This window comes from Heterocephalus glaber, unplaced genomic scaffold (assembly GCF_053883595.1).
Source record: "Heterocephalus glaber isolate CG9 unplaced genomic scaffold, H.glaber_assembly_v1.0 deba00001461, whole genome shotgun sequence".
Lineage (NCBI taxonomy): Eukaryota > Metazoa > Chordata > Mammalia > Rodentia > Bathyergidae > Heterocephalus > Heterocephalus glaber.
In genome coordinates, this window is record NW_028258308.1 from 47,761,231 (window position 1) to 47,783,780 (window position 22,550).

Consider the following 22,550-nt stretch of genomic DNA (forward strand, 5'->3'; position numbering starts at 1 on the left):
TGACATTTAGGTTTTGTTAAACTTTCCTCAACCAAAATCATTTCCTGTTCTCCTCACCACTGATGATGTGCTGTGTGAAGGAGGTACATGCTTTGGGAGAGCTAAAGCAGGCTAGGGGGAGAGCTGACCCAGGGTGGCTCCCAGGAGTGGCTTCGAAGGCAGCTTTGGAAGTGAGGTCACGGGGAAGATCATTCCAGGAGAGAACAGAAAGTACAAAGGTCCTGGGGCTGAAGCCTGCTGGACTGTGGTGACTGGCAAGAGGCCCAGGTAATTGCAGCAGAGGGAAGGGGGCAAGAGCAGGGCAGGGCCAGGGTGGGCTTGGAGGACACTATGAGCCCTGGCTTTCACTGTGGTGGGCAGTGGAGGTAGGACAGGAGAGGCCAGGATGAAGGGGCCTGACCTTAGAGATGGGAAAACAATCCCACATCAGTCCTGAGCTCGAACGAGCTCTGGGCCCAGAGGGACAGGTGTCCCCATCCCTGGGAGGTGGGGGGCATTGAGGTGTGGAGGAAGTCATGCAGCCAGAGAAGGAGCAAGCCATGGGAAGATGAGGCAGGGACACCTTGGGCTGCAGTCACACAGGGCCTGATGGCAGCCGCACCCACAGCCGGTGACTCAGAAGTGAGGACACCCTCAGCACACACCTACACAGAGGCTGGGCCAGGGACACACGGAGCTGTCATCCATGGCATAACTGTACCACACGCCTCCATCACACATGACTACATGTGCATGAATCTACCACACACATGTAACCACATACGACTCTGACATGCACACATGACGGTACTGCATGCATGCCCCCACTACACACTTCCACCACACACACAGCTCTGCCCTAGACACCTCAGCATGCCCTCCTGCTGAGCCAACACTGCTAATGCAGGGCATGCGCTCAGTTCTCCCCATGTCCCTTGCTCTGCACTTCTGCCAGGCCTGGTCTTCATCCACCTTGCTGTTCACCAGGGACTCAGTCTTCCAGGTGACTTTTTTTTCTTTTAAATTCTTATATTGGTACATTTTAGGTATACAATACATTTACATTTATCATTGGGTGCTTGTACCTGTACATGATGAATCTTGGTTCTTATTTTTTTCCCCATTACCTGTGTGGCCTTCACCCCCTCCACCCTTCCCGATTTACATAGATTTCATTTCCATTTTTTTTCTTTCCTTGCAGGTGACTTTGAATGCATGTGAGTGTGGGGTACATGGAAAGGGCCTGCATTGGTGCTCGAGCCTGCACACTGCAAGCGAGCGGTAGGACCTGAGGGCACAAACATGGTTGATTCTTTGTCATTCCATGGCCAACTCTGTGTTCCAAGGCCCAAATCCTGCTGGCCACCTCTGCCCAGGCCCCACAACCCTGCTGTTACTTTCAGACTTGGCACAGCACCAGTGCCAGGCCTCCTGATTACAGCTTGCTGGATCCTTAACTGCAGTGGAGAAGGAGGGAGGGCAAAGTCCACAGCAGCCCAGCCCAGCCAACTCCTGAATCCCTGGGTTCTGGGGCAGTGGGAAGTCTCAAAATAGCAGCCTAAGAATGGCTATTATCAAAAAGACAAGAGATAATGTTGGCAGGGACATGGAGGAAAAGGAACCCCATACACTGCTGCTGGGGTGTGGATTTGATACATTGTGGGGTTCCTAATGAAGTCAAAAATAAAACTACTGTTTGAGCCAGCAATGCTTTTTCTCAGTGTACACCCAAGGGAGATGAATCATCACCTCTTAAAGATAGCTGCATTCCTGTGTCCACTGGAGAATTATCACAGTGGCAAAGATATGGAAACAACATAAGTGTGCAATGATGGATGAATAGATACAGAAAATGTAATACACACAATCATATTCATCCTTCAAAACATACTTACGTGTATGTGTCATGGATTATTCGGCCTTACAGAAGGTCTTGCCATTTGCCATAACATAGACATACCCAGAGGACACCACAGGAAGTGAAATAAACCAGACAACAGAAAGAAAGCTAGTGCATGATACTACTGCTATGTGTGGACATTTAGTTTCTAAAAGCATAAAGCTGAGCTAGGGATTTAGCTCACTGGTTCCACTGCCTGCTTTGCAACCAGAAGGTCCTGAGTTCAATCCCTGGTACCAAAAAAAAATAGTGACATGATTTCTATCACCTGATTCATTCCATATCCCATTTTCCTCCAAACTGTCCTTCTTGGTAACTTTCCAGATCAGCATTTAATCCAACCAGTGGTAGCTTGTCCAGCAATTTCATTATTTTTATCTAAATATTGTATTTTTGTAATACCTATTTAGTTAAAAGATGTTGCATTTTGTGATTTTTATAGTTTCTCCACACTCTATACTTCCTGTTCATTATAAATAAGACATAAAGTACTCATTAAACCTAAAGGTTCCTGGTTCAAAAGAAAAGTGTCCTCAAGGCAGGACAGGGCATTTTGTCCCTTCTGAGCCCTCTGGGGCAGCAGGGGAGCTATCAGTGAGCCTGAGAGCAGAGGTGGCATCTCTGCCATCTGAGGCACCTTTTTCTTTGGGCACTGTGGGGACCGGGTGACCAGAGCCTGTCTCCCACACAGGTAGAAGCGAGGACAACACAGCAGGGTGTTCAGGCCGGAGCCTCTGTGCATGACCTCCCTCCTTCTCCCATGCCCAGGTCAAGAGGAGCTGAAGAACAGTAGCTGCCCCTGTATGCTGTGTCCTTCACCAAGGTCAGTCACCTGAGTGGCCCTGTCACAGCCCCTGGTGACCATCCGTGGAGGACCATGCCCAACACTCAGAGATCTTCTGTACTCTGCCTCCTCAGCTAAATGAAAGCTCTAACCCTAACCCTAAGGCTGACCCTGACCTGGACACCGCTTGTTCAGTGTGGTACCTGGGAAACCATCCTACATTGGCAGAGGGTCCAAGGTAGGCAGAGGCATGGGAAGAAAGCCTCACACAGCCTTGCAGCATGGAAGGAGGGGTCGAATCAGAGCAGAGTGCCCACCTATGCCTCCTCACTGAGCAGAAGTCCTGACTTTCACCAGCAAGCCCTGCCAGACTGGAGCACTGGTGGGTGGCTTAGGGTCCCAGGCTGGGTGCTGTCCTGGGACCACAGTCACAGGCACATGGCCGTAGCTGATGGAATGTCCTCACAGAGGCGGGAGGTACAACACTGGCTGGGCTTGTACCCCAGCACCACAACACACAAAGGACACTGCAGGGAGGGGTCCACCATGTCTGCCTGCAGGTGGTGGGCTCTGGAGGGAGCCGGAGCCATGAGGTCACCTGCCAGTGAGTTTGTGGTCCTGAGAAGGAAGCAGGGTGGGGCAGGGCATGAGAAGTAGAAGTGCTGGTCTTGAGCAAACCAAGACTGGCAGAGGTCTCAGTTTCCCCTCTAGCTATTGTATCAGAGATTGGGCTCAGGGGCTTGTATTTGCACCTGGATGGTCACTGTGCACTCAGGTCCAGAAGGGATAGGGAAAAAGGCAACAGGGAGACTGTGGAAGTAAGATGACCCGAGATCTCCAGGGCCCTGGGTCCTCAAACCCCTGGAATATGCACCCCACTGAGAGCTGTCTGCCTCTGCCTCCTGACCCTTTATGTTAAAGTCTGGCACTGCTCTCCACAAGCACTTTCCTTTAGGCACTGCTGGGACCCAGGGCCTTCACACTGGGCCACATCCCCATCCCTTTTTCTGTGTGTATTTGGAGACAAGTTCTCATTAGATTATTAAGTTGCCTTGGCTGGGCTCAAATTCATGGTCCTCCTGCCTCAGCCTCCCTGAGAGCTGGAGCACAAGCATCCCCAGCACCCAGCTTCCTGACCCTTCTTGAGGCTGCTGTGCCTGGGACTTGGTGCCCTGAGGGCATCGCTGTTGACTCCAACTCCGTAACGGCTGGCAACCAGCCTCATCATGCCCCTGCCCTGGTGACAATGCACAGCACAGCCTAGCCCCAGCCACTGTGGGCTCCCTGGAGGAAGGACAGGGGCCCCAAGACCTGGAAGTCCCTGCAGACAGACAGGATAGGTCAGCAGGCAGCAGGGAGGGAGAGAAGGAACACTCGCCACTCAGACTCCTCTGGCTCCATGTGCTGGCTGAGAAGCCAAGCCATCCTGCAGATGAGCACTAAGATCTGGCCTTAGCTCTGTCTTTTCTTATCATTGTTTAGTATGATCATGTTCACAGAGTAGGTTGGTGTGCGTGCCTGACACACTTCCACTCTTCCCATCCCCTGTCCCTCCAACTCTTCTCCCCTCCCTGTTTCCTATCTTTCATCTTTCATTTCGCTCTTTCATTTGTGTATATGTCGGGTTTCTTTAACCCTGAGATACTGCAGCTCCCACATCTGGTTTAGGCTCCCATGGCAGCCCAAGGTGCATCCACTTCCCACAGGAGTTAACACTAAGGAGGGAGACCAAGAGAAAGGCCTTTGGGGGCTCCTGTTCCGCTGCTTTCCCTCACCAGGACTGAGCATTCACCCATGCCCAGCCGCGGTCCGAGTGTGGGCACCTGGGAGCCACAGCCCAGGTGGGTAGCAGGGCGGGCCTCTTGGTGCTGCCCCACTTCCTGACCCTGGCATCCTCTCCACATCCCAGGAGTTCCTGCTCAAGGTGGGGAACCTAAGAGGCAGGGTCATGCAGATGATTGGGCACCTGTTGAATGCAGACTTGGGCTACTATGAGGCCTTCAAGGAAATGCTGCAAAGCTTCATCTTCTTCTGTGAGCCCAGGTGGGGAGTGGGGTGGGAGTTGAAAGGGGCAGAGGTCATGGCTCCCGGGGAGGACTGGACAAACAGCTTCCTGGAGGAAGGAGGGTCCTATACAACCGCCCCTGCAGCCTGTAGCTGAAGGCTGCGGACTCCCACAGAGAAGGTTTTCAAGACATCAGAGAGAAAGGAAGGGATTCACTGGGCACAAACTGAAAGCTACACACAGCATCAGAGTGTGGCTCCTGGGGGCACTGTGGTCTGGAGCTACATGGGTTTCAGGGGCTGTGGTGATGCCCAGACAGGGCCATGGGGTGTGCATCCTGCTCCCCATCTGGCCACCCATGGGGCTGTCACAGTGCGGACTCCCTGTGTTTCACACTGAGATCTGAGGCCCAGCAACACCACTGTTTCCTCCAGGGGGCAGGGCAGGATGCTGGGCTCAGGGGAAGAGCACAGGCCCAGAGCCCACTTTACAGGTTCACCATGCCTTGCAAATTCCCTTAGGAATTTTTTCCCAAGTGAGTTTCCTGGAAGGAAAGGGCTTGAGTAACTTGTGTCCTGAAGCTGAAGATTTTCTTAGAAGTGAGTTTTATCCAGTTTCCAGTTGACTATTCAGCTATAAAAAATGAGAAACTAGAGACATTTATAGCTAAATAGATGCATATTGAGGACATACTCTTAAGTGAAATAAATAGGACACATGTGTAAATACCGAATAGTTTCTCTAGTGTGAGAAACTGAAAATGTAAATAAGGATTAAAATGAATAACTGATAATGGGAAATAGGAAGAAGATGTCCAAAGGGTAGGGCAAGTGGGAGGGGTAGGAGAAAGGAAAGAAGGGAAAGGAAAAATTATGAGAAAAGGAAAAAAATGGAAAGAAAGTCTTTGTAAATAGGCAGGGGTGGAGGGGTGAAAGGAAGACAGCAAATGGGAAAAAAAGAACCAAGATCCATCATGTACAGGTACAAGATCCCAATGATAAATGTAAATGTATTCTATTCCTAAACTGTACCAATAAAAGAATATAAGAAAAACACTGCAGTTTTAAAATTCCAATTTCCACCCATTGTGGTGGCACACACTTTTCATCCCAAGCACTTGGGAGGCTGAGGCAGGAGGATCACCATGAGTTCAAGGCCAGTCTGAGCTATATCCATGTCTCAAAAACCCTACCAAAATCCCAATTTCCTTGTCTGTTTTCTGCCTATCTTCATTTCTTCCATTCCACCTCAAAGAAGGAAGAAATAAACCAGGTGAACATCTGTAAAGGAATGGGAGACAGGGAGGCATCGGGCAGTGCTTTCTGAACTCTGGGGATGGGGTTTGGCACCCCCAGAGCCAGGACCTGAGAACTCGCCCTGCAGTGCATCCCAGTGGCACCTGTCAGAACCCCACTTTGAGATGAGGAGCCAACGAGTCTGCCCTCCTGTGATGCAGACTGTCACCTCTACTGGGCCAGGGCTCCACACAGGGGCTCTTGCCAGCTTTGGTTCAGGTAAATGTGCCAGGGGTGCTGACCCAGAACCTGCCCCACCTTGGTCACTGGCCCCTGGAGGATCTGTGCAGATGAACCCATTGACTCTGAGAGGCAACATGCATCAGACCTTTTCAGGCCCAGGATTCCTAGCTGGGGAGCCCCTAGGGGGATACTGAGGCACGCAGCCCCCTCCACACCCCCTACAACTTCTCAGCCTTGGGGTTCAGGGTGAATCCACTGAAATTCAAGCCAAGCACTGACATGGGGAAGAGGGAGCACAGGAAGTCTTAAGAGAACGAGGGGTCTCGGGATGTCCACACTGCATTTGGGGCCCTGGCTGTGTCCTGAAGGGCAGCAGGTGAGTCCTGGGTCTCTGCCAGCCTTGGTGGCCCAGGCTTCTCCCACATCCTCTCCATCTGTTTCCCTCTGCCTCCCTCCAGCCTCAGGTTCCATGAGATTATCGGGGACTTTGACCAGCTGCCCCAGGCCCTGCACCAGGCCCTCCAGCCGGACACAGTACAGCTGCACTCAACAGCAGAGGAGGTGGAGATGGCTGGAAATCATGTCCACGGTCACCTACAGGACGCCTGACCCCCTGTGGCCCAGGGCATGCCTGACCACTGACTTCGTGGTCATGGCCACTCCTGCCAAGGCCACCCTCCCCCTCTGCTTCTGGCTGCCCCTGTCTGGCAGCAGGGAGGATGCGCTGCACTTGGTCCAGTACAAGAGCACCACCAAGGCGATCCTGGCCTGCACTCAGCACTTTTCGGAGCATGATGGCATCCACAGCAGCAGGTCCATCACCGACTGGCCCTCCCACTTCATCTACTACCTCAAGCACATATTCCCTAATGGCACCAGGGGCATCCTGGCCTCCTACACCCTGGATGATGACACCCACTTCTCAGCCATGGACCACGTGTGGGTGGTGGACATAGTGCTGGACGCCCTGGCCGGCATCCACGACTGCTCCAAGGAGGAGCTCTGGGCCCTGTGCCCTTACTCTTTTGTCAAAAACTGGGGCCATGACCCCCACTCCATGGGTGGCTTCACCTTCTTCACCCCCTTTCAATTAGTGGAGTATGCCAAGGACCTCAGCCAGCCAGAAGGGTGGGTGTACTTCGACGGGGAGCACATGGCCCTGCCCCAAGGCTGGATTGACATGGCCATCAAGTCCAGTCTCAGGGCAGCCAAAAGCATCCATTCGGCTGCGGGTCTGGTTGAGGGACAGGAACCCGGGATGTGAGAGGGCCCACTCCAAAAAGGAGCTGTAGGCCACTAGCAAGTCCAGCCAGCATGGCTCACCAGGACTCACAGAATTCACTCACACTTCATGCTCACCTCTGCCAGATCAAGGTCCTACCTACATTACCCACCCGAGCCCCAATACTGTCTCCACTGTGAGAGCCCCTGATACAGCCATTAAAACAGCAAAGCATGCATTGAGTTTAGACTATCAACAAGTGTTCAGTCTACATCCTGGGTGGCATCTGTTATTAGCTTTCCCATCACAACACCCACACCCATGACTTAAAACTATGCTAGCTCCAAAGCAATACCTTCCTGCAGGAGGGCATTGTGGACACCACTGCTGACTCCTGGAAGCTGGGAAGTAGCAAGGGAGCTGTACAGACAAGAAGGGCTGAGGAGCCAGAGGTGGACCCCAAGACCACCCATACACAGTTGCTCCACCAAGCTCCTGGAGTCACAAGCCAATCAGGCTGACACCACCCCAACCAACAAAGGACCTCACTCAGCCCAGGGCCAAAGGCCAGACCCTCGCTTTCCTGGCCCCTTCCAGGCCTCTGCTCTTCTCTCTCTCCTTTAATCTGAGGCTAGCCCCATCTCCCCTCCCTACATCCCACCACTGTGAATCAAAGAAGCTGGGGACTCAGTTACCTCCCCAGTCCACACCATCACAACCCCACTGTTCACCTTCTAATATCATTCTATTCAGATGAGGAAACCTGGCTCTCAGAGAGATGAATGCTGGTCACAAATGGTGCTCATGGCCCCGGGCATTTAGCCCAGTGGTTCCACTGCCTGCCTCAATGCACAAGTTCCCAAGTTTGACCCCCAGTACCAAAAAAACAAAACTCAAAAAACAAACACATCCCAAAGTGACTCAGACTTGAACCTGACTTCAAGTATAATTCCAAACCTTCACTGTTCTTCTAGGCTCTGCCACTCTCTCATTCTTTTTGTGGTCCTGGGCAATTAGCAATTCTGTTTGGAAATATCCAGGAATGAATGTGTTATGTGTTTGAACAAATAAAATTTCTCAGGGTTCCCAGGGCTGTAACTTTCCTCACTTTCCAGGCCTTTCCATCTTGGTAGCCCTTGGAAGTGAAGAGGCAGACAGACAGAAGAACAGACAGCAGCAGAGAGATTCACGAGGGCTGAGGTACAGATGGATGGGGTCTGGGAAGCCTAGCACTGGCAGTGCCCTGCCCTGAATTTTGTCTCTAAGAGACACCCTGGAGTGGGGTCAGTCACCCTTGGGGCACAGAAAGAGGCCAGCTGGGGATTGATTTCTCATGGTCCATTACTAAGAAATCTCTCTTTTCATGGTCACTAACCACAATCCTGTCTTCTATGTCTGATATTCTATTTTCACATTCACTCAATATGCTGTGAATACTTTCAGTGGAGTAATTAATCTCCTGGATATCTATTTGAATCTGTTTCATGGATTCCATTTCTTTCCTATGCTGGGCAATCATCGCTTCCATCATGGTCCTGAGCTCATCTATTTTATATCTGTTTCTGTTCTCGAGTCTCTAATCATGTCTTTCATTCTGCTTACCATCTCTGAAGTTATCTGGGAAATTGTTTCTCTTGAATTTCTCAAGAATCTCTTTCATCTGTATTGTTACTTCATCTACTATTAGTTCAGGGTGTCCAGGTGGTTGATTATCAGATTTTTCCACCTCATTTCCCCCAGAATTTGCCTTTGGTGATCTGGATGTCTGGCTTTGTTCCTTGATTAAGTGTCTTCTCATTTCTAATTTTGTTGGTAGTGCTGTTTTTTGGTTTAATTTCTGGGCTGTTACTTCAATATTGCTTATTGTGAGTATCTTGATTACTTGTTTTTAGAGCACTTATGTAGTGATTGCTGCTCAGATACATCTTCCAGGTATAGTTGGTCTTTTTAGGCTTTGAGTCTCTAATGACTCTTAGACAATTTCATTTTCAGTATAACAGAAAGGACAACTGATTAGATCAATCATGACATCTTAGCCCAATTGCTACAATCAGGAAAAGCAATAGCATCAAACAGCCTAGAAAATGACAATTTGTGGTAGCAATTAATCTGTCACCTTTATGTGAACTAGATCAAATTGATGTTCAACCCAAATATGTTTGTAGTAAATAAACACTTCAGTATAGCAAATTTATCCTTTGAGATAAGGATTTAGAAAAGGTTAGGCAGGGATGGATAAAGAGATAGGAGAGGAAAAGGTTAGAAGTGAGGCTAGAGGACACAGGAAGATCATGCAAATTTGGGGAGACTTTTGAAGGCAAGAGGAAGAGAAAGAGCAAAGGAACATTGATGAGAATAGAACAAAGTAACCACCATAGGGATGCTAGAAACTTTATTCATCTTCCTATAAGATTAATGACAGTTGAGAGAAAGGAAGAGAGAGAAAAATCCAAAATAGGACAGGAACAAAGAGGGAGAGAAATGCAGAAAAAGAATGGAGAGGAAAAAATTAGAAGAAAAAAGAGAAAAAAATATATATATATATATGAAAAAAGGGCCTCCTTCAGGGTATGTCTCTGTTGTCCTGGTAGACAACGTGGGCAACAGTGAGCAGATCTAAGTCTATTAGTCTTAGCAAATCAGCTGTAGTTCACTTAGATTCAGGCTGATTTCTGGCTGCAAGGCCCAAGTTAACCTCCCTGACCTCTTAAAAGATTGAACTCTGCAAGATTCTACTGCAGGATCTATCTGTCCTTCCCCTGAAGTGCGCCCAGGTTTCTATGGGAGGTGTTGATCCCACTGACTTATCAGCCATGGTGGTCCAGTGTACATTTATTGAAGAGGTTTTCTTCACTTTCCCAGTAGGCTCCAATTTTCATTGAGGACGAGCCTCAGAGAGGCCCTCTCTGTTGTTCCCTTCTGCTGTAACTTCTGGAGCTCATCACCCTTTATAGCCCCTTAGTGCCTCGGCAGTGTGGATTTTTATACCTCACAGCCTTTGTGGCCAGCTCAGGGGTTGTGGTTCTGGCATCAGAGGCAGGACACATTCTTTACCCCATATCTGAAGAAGAAAACTAGGTTGCTTCCATATTTTAGCTATGTTAAAAATGCATCCATGAAGAGAAAGCTGATATTCCTTCAGCAGACTAATTCTCGTCCTTAGATACAAGGGAGGAGATTCCTCCATTATATGGTAACTCTATAGTTACTCTTTTGAGGGACCTCCACACTGTTTCCCTTGATGGTGGTGCTAATATGCAAACCTGTGAATGCGGCCCAAGGGCGATTTTACTCTACACCTCACCCACACTGTCATCTTTCATCTTTTTGACAGTAGCCATCTTAACAGATGTCAGGTGATGTCTCCTTGCAGGTTTAGTTTACATTTCCTGATGACTGGTAGTGATGAGAATGTTTCCCATGTATCTAAGTGCCAATTTACATCTTCTTCTGAGAACTGTCTATGTAGGTGCTCTGTCCTCTTGGACTGGATTATTTGTGTTCTCCATATTGAATTCTTTCAATTCCTTAAATATTTCCACATTAGTCACATATCAGTATATGGACTGCAAATACTTCCTCCCAGTCTGCAAGTTGTTTCTTCACTCTATACAGTTTTTTCTTTCTCAGGAAAAAAATAGTTTAATGAACTCTTGTGTGAATGTTTGTTTGTTTGCTTTATTATCTGAGATTAGGAGTCACATCCACGAAGTTTTCATCCAGCTTAATGAGAGGATGCCCATTCTCTCCAATGCCCCTATGTTCTCTTCTCACAGTTACACAGAACAAGGTTTTAAGTGATGAAGTTTCTGAGGTGATTTTTGTATGTGGCATCAGATAAGCATCCTACTTCATTCTTCTACTTGTGAATAGAAAGGTGTTCAATACCATTCTCTACTCTGTATTTATGGAACATTGTGAGAGTTCAGTTGATCTTGGGTGAGGGCTTACTTCTGGGCTCTCTCTCTCTTGAATTATGATGGGCCAATGTAAGGCAGAAGATTACAGCATGGCAAAACAGCTGGGCATCTGGGCATGATCTGTTTTATGGCTTCTGTCTCGATGTCCACCCAAAGCCTCAAACAGTTATAGGTGGGACTTTCAGAGGTGGCTGGATCTAGGTGGCTGGGAATAAGTGTGTGATGCTGGAATCAAGAGTGAGTGAATACTAAATTAGTTTGGCACAGTTGATTGGTTCAAGATATTTCTGGGAGTGGAATATGGGAAGGCTCTCTTGGGTAGGAGTGATCCCCACCCTAAGGATATATAGCCTGGATAGAATATAAGGGACAGGAAGAAGGCTGCTGTGGTTGCTTGTCACTTGCTGTTTACCACTAGCTGCCTGTCCCGGCCCGCGGGTAAGTCAACGGAGACCCTAGAGGGGGAGCGAGGATGAGAGGGGACAGGGGACACGAGAGATGGAGACAAGACAGGTTTCTGATCAAGTCTCGTTTATTGCAGAAGCTGTTACAACATATATACCGTAGGGCTAGAGGGGAGGAGCAAGAGGAGGGTACTGGGGCTACTTCCTTGTTGCCGGGTAGATTTGCAGCAGGCCCGGATATGTCCATAAAAGGCACTCAAGAGTTCTAGCGGGGGGGCAAGGCCCCCCACAGGTCCTCCCTTTAAAATTATAATTTTAGAAAGGCGTCAGGAGAGCCAAGCCTGCGGGGGCTGAGCCTGTCTTGGGTCAGAGCAACACACGTGTCTGCACCGTGCACCTTACCCGTCATCGGTTAACCAGAGAATCAAGGCTCTGGCACCTGTCTTAGGCGGCACACGAGGGCTCTCTCATTGCATGGCACGCTTGCTCAGTTGCCCATCATTGGCTTGCCAGCCCACTCACCAGGTGGGGCGAGAACACTTCGCCACGGCAAGGACCTAATCGATGGTCCGACATTCGTCCTGGTCAGCCATTGCCAATCTATTATAGTAGACCTGTATGGGCGCTGTTTTTATTGCCTCTATCTGGGCTCTAAGAAAGGCCATGATTTTGTTATAAAGTACGGGCCCTAAAGAAATGAGCAAGAGTAGACCCAATAAGGGTCCCAGCAAAGGGAGGAGATAAGGGAGGAAACCATTGAGGCCAGTCCAGAGGGGATTTTGAGTGAATTTTTGTCGTCATCTGTTTAAATCTTCCTGAAGTTCGCGAATTTTTCCCCTGACGATCCCAGATTTGTTGGCATAAAAACAGCAATGTTCATTTAAGGCTAGACTGTGAATAAGAGAGTTAAGCTACCCTGATTAAGCTTTTGAAGATAACCAATGTGGACATGCTACAATAACATATTCAGAACTTAACCAATATGAACGTTTTGTAACAACATATTTAGTGCTTAAATATCAAGGACAACCAATACAATCAATTTATAACATATTTAGATAATATTCATTGTGATATGTCTCCCATAAGATTATATAATATAAAATTTACTAGGGGGTCCCTTTAATGAATTAAGACCAGAATAATCATTTTCTGGGTGGCCACTTCTATATTCATCAAAGGGAGTTCCCATCTATAATCGTTTTGACAAACAATTAAGAATATATATCTTTTTATTTTATAACTGTTAATTGTAATTTGATTGTTGCGTGTGGGTAACAATGCACGTCACTTTCATAAAATAAATTTCAGTGGTACTTTGATCAATTAACAACCTGGGAAGAAAAGCATGTCTTTAGTTTAATAATATTATCTATAAGTCAATTTAACAATAGGCGAATATCCTTTGAAGAGGAAGGAACATATTGAGCTCAACTGTACAAACACAAACAACAGACAATAGACAAACATATAAGACAGTGTGTAAAATTAGGGTGCACCCAAATATAACTAGCCAAATTGAATTATACTATACTCTTGATGATTATTAGATTGTAATTGTAGGTGCCATTGTTAACTGGTTAAGATTGGACAACGTCAGGTCATCGGCATCATCAGCACACCTATCAACTTGTTTTACTAGGCGTTCTGGGAGCCACCTGGCTGACTTCATTTCCTTGGAGTAAATACACACCGATCCTCAGCCCCAGATAAGTACAGGATCCGGCCCGTGCCATGAGTGGTCCAGGGGGTCTTTCCACATCACCGAGGCAAATTGTCATTGCGTCTCTGGTTGCCAGAAACGATTGGCTGCAGATAAACCTTTGGCATCCAAATTTAAGAAGTTAAGAATAAATAGTGCATGTGATATCAGATTTCTAGGAGACCCCTTAGTAGGATACCATTCCCCCTTTTTTATTTTGTCTAAAGTAATTTTAAGTGTGAGATTAGCCCTTTCTATAATGCCTTGTCCCTGTGGATTATATGGGATTCCCGTTATATGTGTTATTGTAAATTGTTTGTAAAATTTGGAGAAGCCAGAGCTGATATAGCCAGGACCATTATCTGTTTTAATTTGTTGTGGGCAGCCAAGCACTGAGAAGGCAGTGAGGAGATGAGCAATGACGTGTTTAGTAGCTTCCCCAGATTGCAGGGTGGCAAATATGAATCCACTATATGTATTAATGTTGACATGTATATATTTAAGATTTCCAAATTTAGGGTAATGTGTGATGTCCATTTGCCATAGGGCATTTGGAATCAAGCCACGAGGATTAACTCCCAGATGAGGTGTAGGAAGGTGCAGAGTGCACGTAGGGCAGGCCTTAACAATTTGTCTAGCTTGTTCTCTAGTAAGCTTATACATAAGGCGAAGCGTGTGAGCATTAAGATGATGGAATTGGTGTGCCTTCTGTGCTTGGTCAATCGGACTGGGGGCATCAGTATTTATTGAATAGGCAAAAGCCTGAGGTCTTGTGGCTAGGTCTGCTAAGCGGTTGCCCTCTGCAAGTGGGCCGGGTAGGTTAGAGTGGGCTCGAAGGTGCCCAATGAAAAAGGATTTGGATCGTTTTCTGATTAGATCTTGTAATTGGAGGAAAAGACCACCAGTCTGAGAGGCAAGTTTGATCAGTCCACATGTTTCTAATAAGGGAACAGATTGGGCAATGTAAGCACTGTCAGTAAAGAGATTAAAAGCTCAGGCAGGAAATGCGGTAAAGACCGCTATGACTGCCTGGAGCTCGGTTAACTGGGCCGAAGAGTGGGCGGTTTGGAACTGGACAATGTTATCATCCCACACATAGGCAGCCATTCCAGTGGAAGAACCGTCTGTAAAAACGGGTAGAGCCTCTGGCAGAGGAAAGCAAGAAGTGATCTTCGGGAAAATGAAGTCATGTCTGTTGGCAAAGTCAATAAGTTTGCTGGGAGGATAGTGGTTGTCCAATAACCCTGAATAAGAAGCAAGAGCAATTGGGCAGGAATCGGTGGTTTGTATAAGCCAATCGACCTGGTCCTTAGGGTAGGGTTGGATAATGACATCAGGTTCTTTTCCAAAGTACATCTTTCCATGGTCTCTGCCCAAGATAACTAGGTCTGCAACTGCAACATAATAGGGGTAAAAGACCCGCTTAGGGGAAACTGGGAGATGAACCCACAAAAGGGGAGCGGTTTGCCAAAAGACAGCAGTGGGAGAGAGGGAGGTTTTGCAGATGATATACTGTAAAGGAGAGTTATAATCCATAAAATTAATTGTTTGATTTTGAATGGCTTGTTCCACTGTACTGATGGCTTTGCGCCCCTCGGCAGTGAGCTGTCGAGGTGAAGTAGGGTGGTTATCACCTTGTAGGGTATCATAGAGAGGCTTCAGGTCATGTTTAGTGAGCTTTAAATAGGGCATAAGCCAATTAATGTCTCCTAGCAATTTTTGGAAGTCATTTAAAGTCTTAAGACCGTCCAGCCGCAAGGTAAGCTTTTGGGAGGAAATGTGACGTCCCTTCATCTGAAATCCAAGGTAGTTATAAGGGTCTTTTAGTTGAACCTTATCAGGGGCAATCTGGAGGCCATGAGATTCAAGTGCCCGTCGAAGGTCAGCATAACAAGCTAAAACCTCACTTCCTAATTGCCCCGCTACAAGGATATCATCCATGTAATGGATAATATACATTTGAGGCCAATTGTCTCGGGTGGATTGGAGTGCCGCGGCTACAAATGACTGGCACAGGGTGGGACTATTGGCCATGCCTTGGGGCAGAACCAGCCACTGAAAGCGCTGCATTGGGGTACAGAAATTGGTCGCTGGAAGGCTAAATGCGAAGCGTTTTTGATCAGCAGGATGTAAGGGAATGGTGAAAAAGCAATCCTTTAAATCAATAATAATCTTGTAATACCCAAGGGGAATGGCTACCGGCGAAGGGAGACCAGGTTGTAAAGCTCCCATGAGTACCATGGTTTTATTAACTGCTCTAAGATCTTGTAAGAGTCTCCATTTTTCCGACCGTTTTTTAATGACAAAAATGGGAGTATTCCAAGGGGAGTGGCTAGGAATAATATGGCCAGCATGAAGCTGTTCCTGCACCAACTGTTGAGCTGCTGACAATTTCTCCTTAGAGAGGGGCCACTGATCGACCCACACTGGATCATCTGAGAGCCAGGTAATCTTTTCAGCATGGGCCACAGGAGTGTCAATGGCCCCTATGGAAAATGGCCTAGCCCTGCCCGAGGGGGCCGAGGGACAGGCTCAATGGGGTGAGTAAGGTTTGTAGGGTGTTTCCCCAGTCCCGTTCCTGGAATGTACCCATTTTTAAACATCTGCATAGTGACAATTTCATTGGGGCTGGAAATAATTATCCCCATTTGTGATAGTAAGTCTCTTCCCCATAGATTAATAGGTAACCCTGAAATGATATAAGGTTGAATGGTGCCCTGATTACCATCTTGGTCTCTCCAGGTCAGATCTTTGGCACTTTGTTTAGGATTTTCACTCTGACCTATACCCCCGAGATGGGTGAGGGTGTCTTTTAATGGCCATGCCTGAGGCCAATCCTCTCCCTTTATGATAGTTACATCGGCACCAGTGTCAACCAGCCCAGAAAATTGTCTCCCATCTAACCACAAGGTCACGAGAGGCTTTTGTGCTGAAAGTATCTCTGACCAGTAAACATCAGATGAGCCGAATCCCTGGCTGCCTCGGGCGTTGTTTAGAGCCTTATTAGAGGTAGAGAGAAGGGGAAGGAGTAGCAATTGAGCAAATCTTTGGCCTGATTGAATGGTATTAATAACTTTGGGAGAAGAAACCATAACTTTAATTTCCCCAGAGTAGTCATTATCTATCACTCCTGGGTAAACCAACAGCCCATTTATGGTACTACTGCTTCTGCCTATTACGAGGCCAAAAGTCTCTCTAGGTAAGGGTCCAAAGACTCCTGTGGCGAGGGCCTGGACTCCCATTTCTGGGGTCAATACTGTGTGGGTGGTGGCACTGAGGTCCAATCCGGCACTTCCTTTTGTGGCTCTGATGAGGTCTGAAATGGATTGCTGTTTATTGGAGCAAAATTGAGCGCCCCGTAAATTTGTTTGGAGTTGGGGGCCTGGGGCTGGCCCCCTTTCCCGTTTCCCGAATTCGAATCCTTAAGAGGGGGAAGGGGTCGGCCCTGGGCATCAGTTTTGGATCGGCACTCACTCGCCCAATGCCTCCCCCGATTACATCGGGGGCAGGGCCCGGGGGGCGGAGCATTGGGGCCCTGCATTTTAGTGGTCGGGCATTCTCTAGCAAAATGGCCGGTGGCCCCACACCGGAAACACTTATTGCCGACGTGGCGTTGCAAAAATTGTTTGACTGTGAAGCCTTGCATGGCGGCCGCCATGGCAAGGCCCTGTTGGTAGGCGGCCCCAATCTCAGAACAAAGGCGAATGTAGCCGGAAAGGTCAGTTTTCTTTTTATAGGGGCGGATAGCGGCCTGACAGGCGGCATTGGCGTTCTCAAAAGCAAGCTGTTTAACAAAATCTGTCCCTGTCTCCGCGCTCCCAAAAATCCGGCCTGCCGCCGTGAGAAGGCGGTGGACAAAGTCCGCAAATGGCTCGTCTGGGCCCTGCCGAATGTTAGTGAGGGAGGCACTCACGTCTCCTTTGGAGGGGAGCTTTTTCCAGGCCCTAGTGGCGGCGGTCTGAATCTGGGCATATAACCCCGCATCAAATTGTATTTGTTGGTCGTTGGCGGCGTAGGCCCCCTCCCCAAGGAGCATGTCAAGCACCCATCCATTCCCCGCCTGAGCATTGCGCCTAGCAGTTTCTCGGCAATTTTTAACATATTTAGATTTCCATAATAAATAATCACCTCCTGTAAGGGTGGCGCGGGCCAGAGTCTGCCAATCAACTGGGGTGAGCCAATTTTCTGCCACCGATTCTAAAATAGCCATGGTGTAAGGTGCAGTGGCCCCATATTGAGCTGCAGCCGTTTTAAAATTTTTAATGACCTTAAAATCAAAACCACTGTGGTGTCTTCACGCCTGTCTCTGTGTGTCAGTAGTTTTAGTTACGGGAAAGGCTTCCGCATTTTTAAGTTTCAGGGATACTCCCGACCCGGATGGCACCCTAGGGGCCGCCCCTCTAACGGGGGGTCGTGGCTTAAGTTTGTCTTCTCTACGGACATTTTTATGGGCTTTGCCTGTTCTTAAGCCTTCAAGCTGGGTAATAAGTTCTTGGTGTTCCTTTTCTAACCTTATCTGTTCTTTTAGAAATTCTATTTTGTCCCGGAGTTCCTTTTGGGGATCAACAACAGGACATGCCAGAGTGGGAGTGTCGGGGCCTGAAGAGATATAAGGAGGGGGATATCCGGAGTCGCCCCACAATGCTCCCCCCGCGGGCTCCTCCGACCCGGAGCCCTCTTGGGGCGGATCTGGGGGCGGAGGCGGGCCACGATAGGCTTGAAGGGAGGGATATAGGGGCGGAACCTTCCGCGAGGGTGGGGCTGTCCTAGAGGCGGTGGCGGAAAGCAAGGAAGCAGGGGTTCGGCGAGGCCCTGCCCTACAGGGCTTGGCAGGGTTCGTGGCCGTTTGGGGTTGGTCCGAAGGGACGTCATGTCCGTCGGGGGCGGGATCGTCGTCACTGTCAAAGGACATCAAGTCCTCTTCTTTGTCTGACAAAGAAGTCGTGGTCTCAACGGGCCTGGGCCCCGGCGCCATATTGGCCCGGGAGACTGCGTCAGAATCACTGGCGGGTGTCAGCCCCTTACCATCTCGGAGAGCTACCTCCCCAGCCTGTATAGCCTGCGCCACCAGTGGATCCCTCGCTTTATGAGAAATAATATCATTAATCAAATTCCAATATGAGAATGCCGCAATAGGGACCTTCCCGGGTCCGCAAGTGGCATAATAATCCTGGAGAGCTTCCCCCACCTTTTTCCATCTCTGTTCGTCAATGGTTCCCTCAGCAGGGAACCAGGGACAGAGATCTTTAATATAATCAAAAAATCTTAACAACTGTTTGACTGTAACCTTTACCCCTCGTGCCTGTAATGTCTTCTTGAGACCTTGCACAAACAATTCGTGCTGACTAATGCCCTGTCCCATAATCGCTGCTCAACTTACCGAGGTGCAAAAAGACGGCAGGTCCACGTCAATTGCAAGCCTCTCCCGTGTCGAGTGTGCTCTTTGTTCCTCAATCTTAATCTTAGGGCCCCTGAGCAGCGTCCTTCACTGGATCCCCCGTTCTCTGGCCCCACGTTGGGCGCCACTTGTCCCGGCCCGCGGGTAAGTCAACGGAGACCCTAGAGGGGGAGCGAGGATGAGAGGGGACAGGGGACACGAGAGATGGAGACAAGACAGGTTTCTGATCAAGTCTCGTTTATTGCAGAAGCTGTTACAACATATATACCGTAGGGCTAGAGGGGAGGAGCAAGAGGAGGGTACTGGGGCTACTTCCTTGTTGCCGGGTAGATTTGCAGCAGGCCCGGATATGTCCATAAAAGGCACTCAAGAGTTCTAGCGGGGGGGCAAGGCCCCCCACAGCTGCCTTCTAGTTTGATGACCTCTGACACCCAGGAACTGTTTCTCTTCTGTGATGCCCCTCTGCCATGCTACTGTGCTTTGGAGCCAGTGAACTATGAACTGAAAATATAATCTGTCAGCTATAATAAACATTTCCTCCTTTCATTTTGGGTGTCTGGTATTCTGTCTCAACAGTGAGCAAAGCAACTAAGACAACCTGTCAGTCCAGGAGACCTGTCACAGTGGCCAGGAACCATGTGCAGAAGAGCTTCCAAGCCCTGCATAGGATACTGGATCTGACACCAGAAGAGCAGTATTGGCCTCAGGACCATTCTCTTCTTTCTCTTGCTGTGGCCCACCCTGTGTGCAGGACATAGTCTCATTTTCCACACTTGTTCACACTTGTTCTCCCTTCCTGTCTCTTTTCTTTTACCTTTAAGAAATGAAAATCTCAGTGTTCCTCAGTCATCCAATCCAAGTGACTCAACAGGTCAACAACAACTTGCAAGGCAACCCCAGAATTCAATAGTGAATATAACTATTTTATGCTACTCACAGGCTGTTTGTGCTACTGTCACTTGATACTAGACATTGAAGTCTGGTATTACAATGGTTTGAGGCTTGTTATTTTTCTTCAGGATTGCTTTGGATACATGCAAGTTTTTATGTTTACATAAAAAATTAAAAATGTTTTTCATGAGAAATAATATTGAAATTTTGAAAAGAACTGCATTGAATTTGTAGATGGTTGGGAAGTATGGACATGTTAAGAATTTTAGCAATTCTGATTCTTCCAATTTAAGAAGACAGAGACCTTTTTGTTTATTTGTGTCATCTACAATTATTTTCTTCAATATTTTATTGTTTTCAGTATTCAAATCTTTCTCATAGTGCTTCAAAAGATTTCACTCTTTAACCTACTTAAAATAATTGAAGACTTTCAGGGCAAGAAATGAATTGGGAAGATTTGCATTTTTAAAGATTATTGTGGCTGTAGAATGAAGAATATATTGAAGGAGACAAGAACAGAAATGGTGAGGAGTGGGTGTGAGTGCCCACACTGCAGATGATAGTATTGTGGACCATGGTGGTAGCTGCACAGTTAGAGAGAAGTGTATAGATTAAAAAGATACTTAGAATGTAAAATTGCTCTCTCCTGAACTGGATTAAATGTGAAGCATAAAGAGGAAGAGGCTGAAGATTGAACATGTAAGAAGCCAGCAAATGGATTTAGAAAGAAGAGTTGACTGAAACAAGAGAGCAACTTGAGCAGAAGGATGTGTTAGAAAGGATGAGTGGAGAAATGAAGCAGGAGGTGCCTTGAGGTTTCCAGGGCTGGAATATCCTACAATCCGAGGAAGGGTAGAACAGAAGGGGGGGATTGGCTGCATCATGGAAGGCAGTGTAAGCCATGCCAAGGAATTGGACCTTGTCAAGTGTAACGAATGAGACACAACAGAAATATATAGGGATGGAATTTAGGAAGGGACCAGGATCACAAAGGGAATTCCCTAAATAGCCTCATAGACAGATTAGAGGAGAGGAACCCTGGAGTGTGATGGAGACCAGGTAGGAAGTGAGGATGAATGACAGACTCAGAACAGACTAGTGACTTTTGTATAGACAGAAAACAGATATTGTTCCCCTCTGGGCATGTTATACTGATGTGCCCAGGAAGTGCAATATGTGTGTGTGGAAATCAGGGAAAGAAGTCCATGCTGAAAACAAAGGTTCAAAGAAGGCAAACAGTAATCTTCTTCATAGTATGAAGAGCTGAGAATTAAAAGGGGAGAAAACTGCTTTGCAGAGATTGGAAGAGACAGGAGAAGGAGCATGGGGTAGGTTTGATCCAAGGCAGCATAGAAGTTCCCAGCAGCAGGACTCAGTGATGCAGGAACATGGGTCCTGCTCTCTAGCTTGGCAGAAGCTTCACCGGTGGTAACCTAGCAGCAACAAATTGTAAACAGAGTTGACTCTCACTTAATATGAGTGATGGGTATCTTGATCATCTTAGACCTGCTCCAGGATTCCATCCTTCCTTCAAATTGCTGCCAGAAGGGAGACAGAATTTGGTAACAGTGAGTGCTCAACCAAACGTACACCCTATAAGGCCAGGAGAGGATACTTGCAGATGTTAGCATGAAATGAATCCATGGCTTTCTGTTAGTGTGTGATGTTATGTAATAAACAGTAAACTAGTGAAAGATTATTTTATTCAATAGTCGTGCCATGTTATCCAGTAACTTTTGTTTTTTGGATATAATTAGCATGCCAAGTATACCAATGCCCCATGAAGTCATGGAGATTTCTTGCAGGCTTAGTTATACTTGAGCTATTTTTTTTCCTGAAAATTTTGACTAGTACCATTTCCTTCAAGTCAAGGGATGTTGGAACAAAAAGAAACAGACTCTAAGTACTGAAATGTGCTCAGATTCCCTGGCTTAACAGACCAGAAGATCAAGTGGTATTTACCACTCAAATTCAGATTTTAGTTGAGTATCTGGGTTGTTTAAAAGAGGGATTGGTAATTCTCCCACATTTATCAATAGTGGTGAAAAATGCAATATGTGTATATCACTGGCATTCTGGATTGTACTCTATAAAATATTTTCACCAATAAATCTAAATTTCTAATTTAATCCTTCCATAAGCCCTATATGTTTTATTAGCTCAACCTACTATACAGATATGAGGCTCAGAGAATGGGAAGACACTCCAGGGTCACAGAATTAGGTCCTGTGGTGAGCCGGAGAGGAGCTCAGGTCATCCGGCTCTGCACTCTGTTTCTACTCCATCCCTCCAGGAAAAAAGGTCCTGTATGGAGGCACAGATTCAGTGTGGATGCTTCCTTAGAATTTATTTCATACCACATCATAGCACAGTGACAATCTGTGCCCAGCAACAGTCCGTCTTATTCTTCTCCTCATAGTGAGAGCAGATAACACACTGCACCAGATATTTCATTTAGAATTGCAGTTCACATTGTGGGGGGCTTCCTGTCTGACAAATTAGACCTTTTATGAGGAAAAAGACAAAGCCGGTAACCTGCAAAACAGAAGTAGCTATCCATTCACTAGCTGGAGAAGAAGGCAGACAGCCTGAGATAATAAAATATATAGACAAATAAGAAGCAAAATAGAAGATAGGTACATAGAAAGTAGGGAGAAATTCAAATAATTCCCTAAATTAGCCATTTAACTGACTGAAAAGTATTTTAATATATATGATAATTTGTTTCATTTACACTACTAATTTCTCTTTGTTCATTTAAAAGAAACTTTTGTGCTATTATCTGTTTCCTTTTTGCGAGAGAGTATCTTTTAGGTCTATGTCCTGTACTTTGAGTAGCTACTTTAAAGATAATGATGCACAGTATG

At 47.2% G+C, this 22,550-nt stretch overlaps 1 long non-coding RNA gene and 1 pseudogene across 1 annotated transcript; one reads left to right on the forward strand and one right to left on the reverse strand.

Moving 5' to 3' along the window:
- The first annotated feature begins 3,101 nt into the window (after window positions 1–3,101).
- Window positions 3,102–7,410, forward strand: LOC106008335 (L-amino-acid oxidase BmooLAAO-I pseudogene; annotated as a pseudogene).
- Window positions 7,411–11,802: 4,392 nt separating this feature from the next.
- On the reverse strand, window positions 11,803–19,188 carry LOC147826840 (uncharacterized). The gene is made up of 2 exons (XR_015438745.1): window positions 18,775–19,188; window positions 11,803–13,513 (listed from the first exon to the last, which is right to left on the reverse strand). It is a non-coding gene; the product is annotated as an uncharacterized LOC147826840 (long non-coding RNA).
- Between the last annotated feature and the right edge of the window lie 3,362 nt (window positions 19,189–22,550).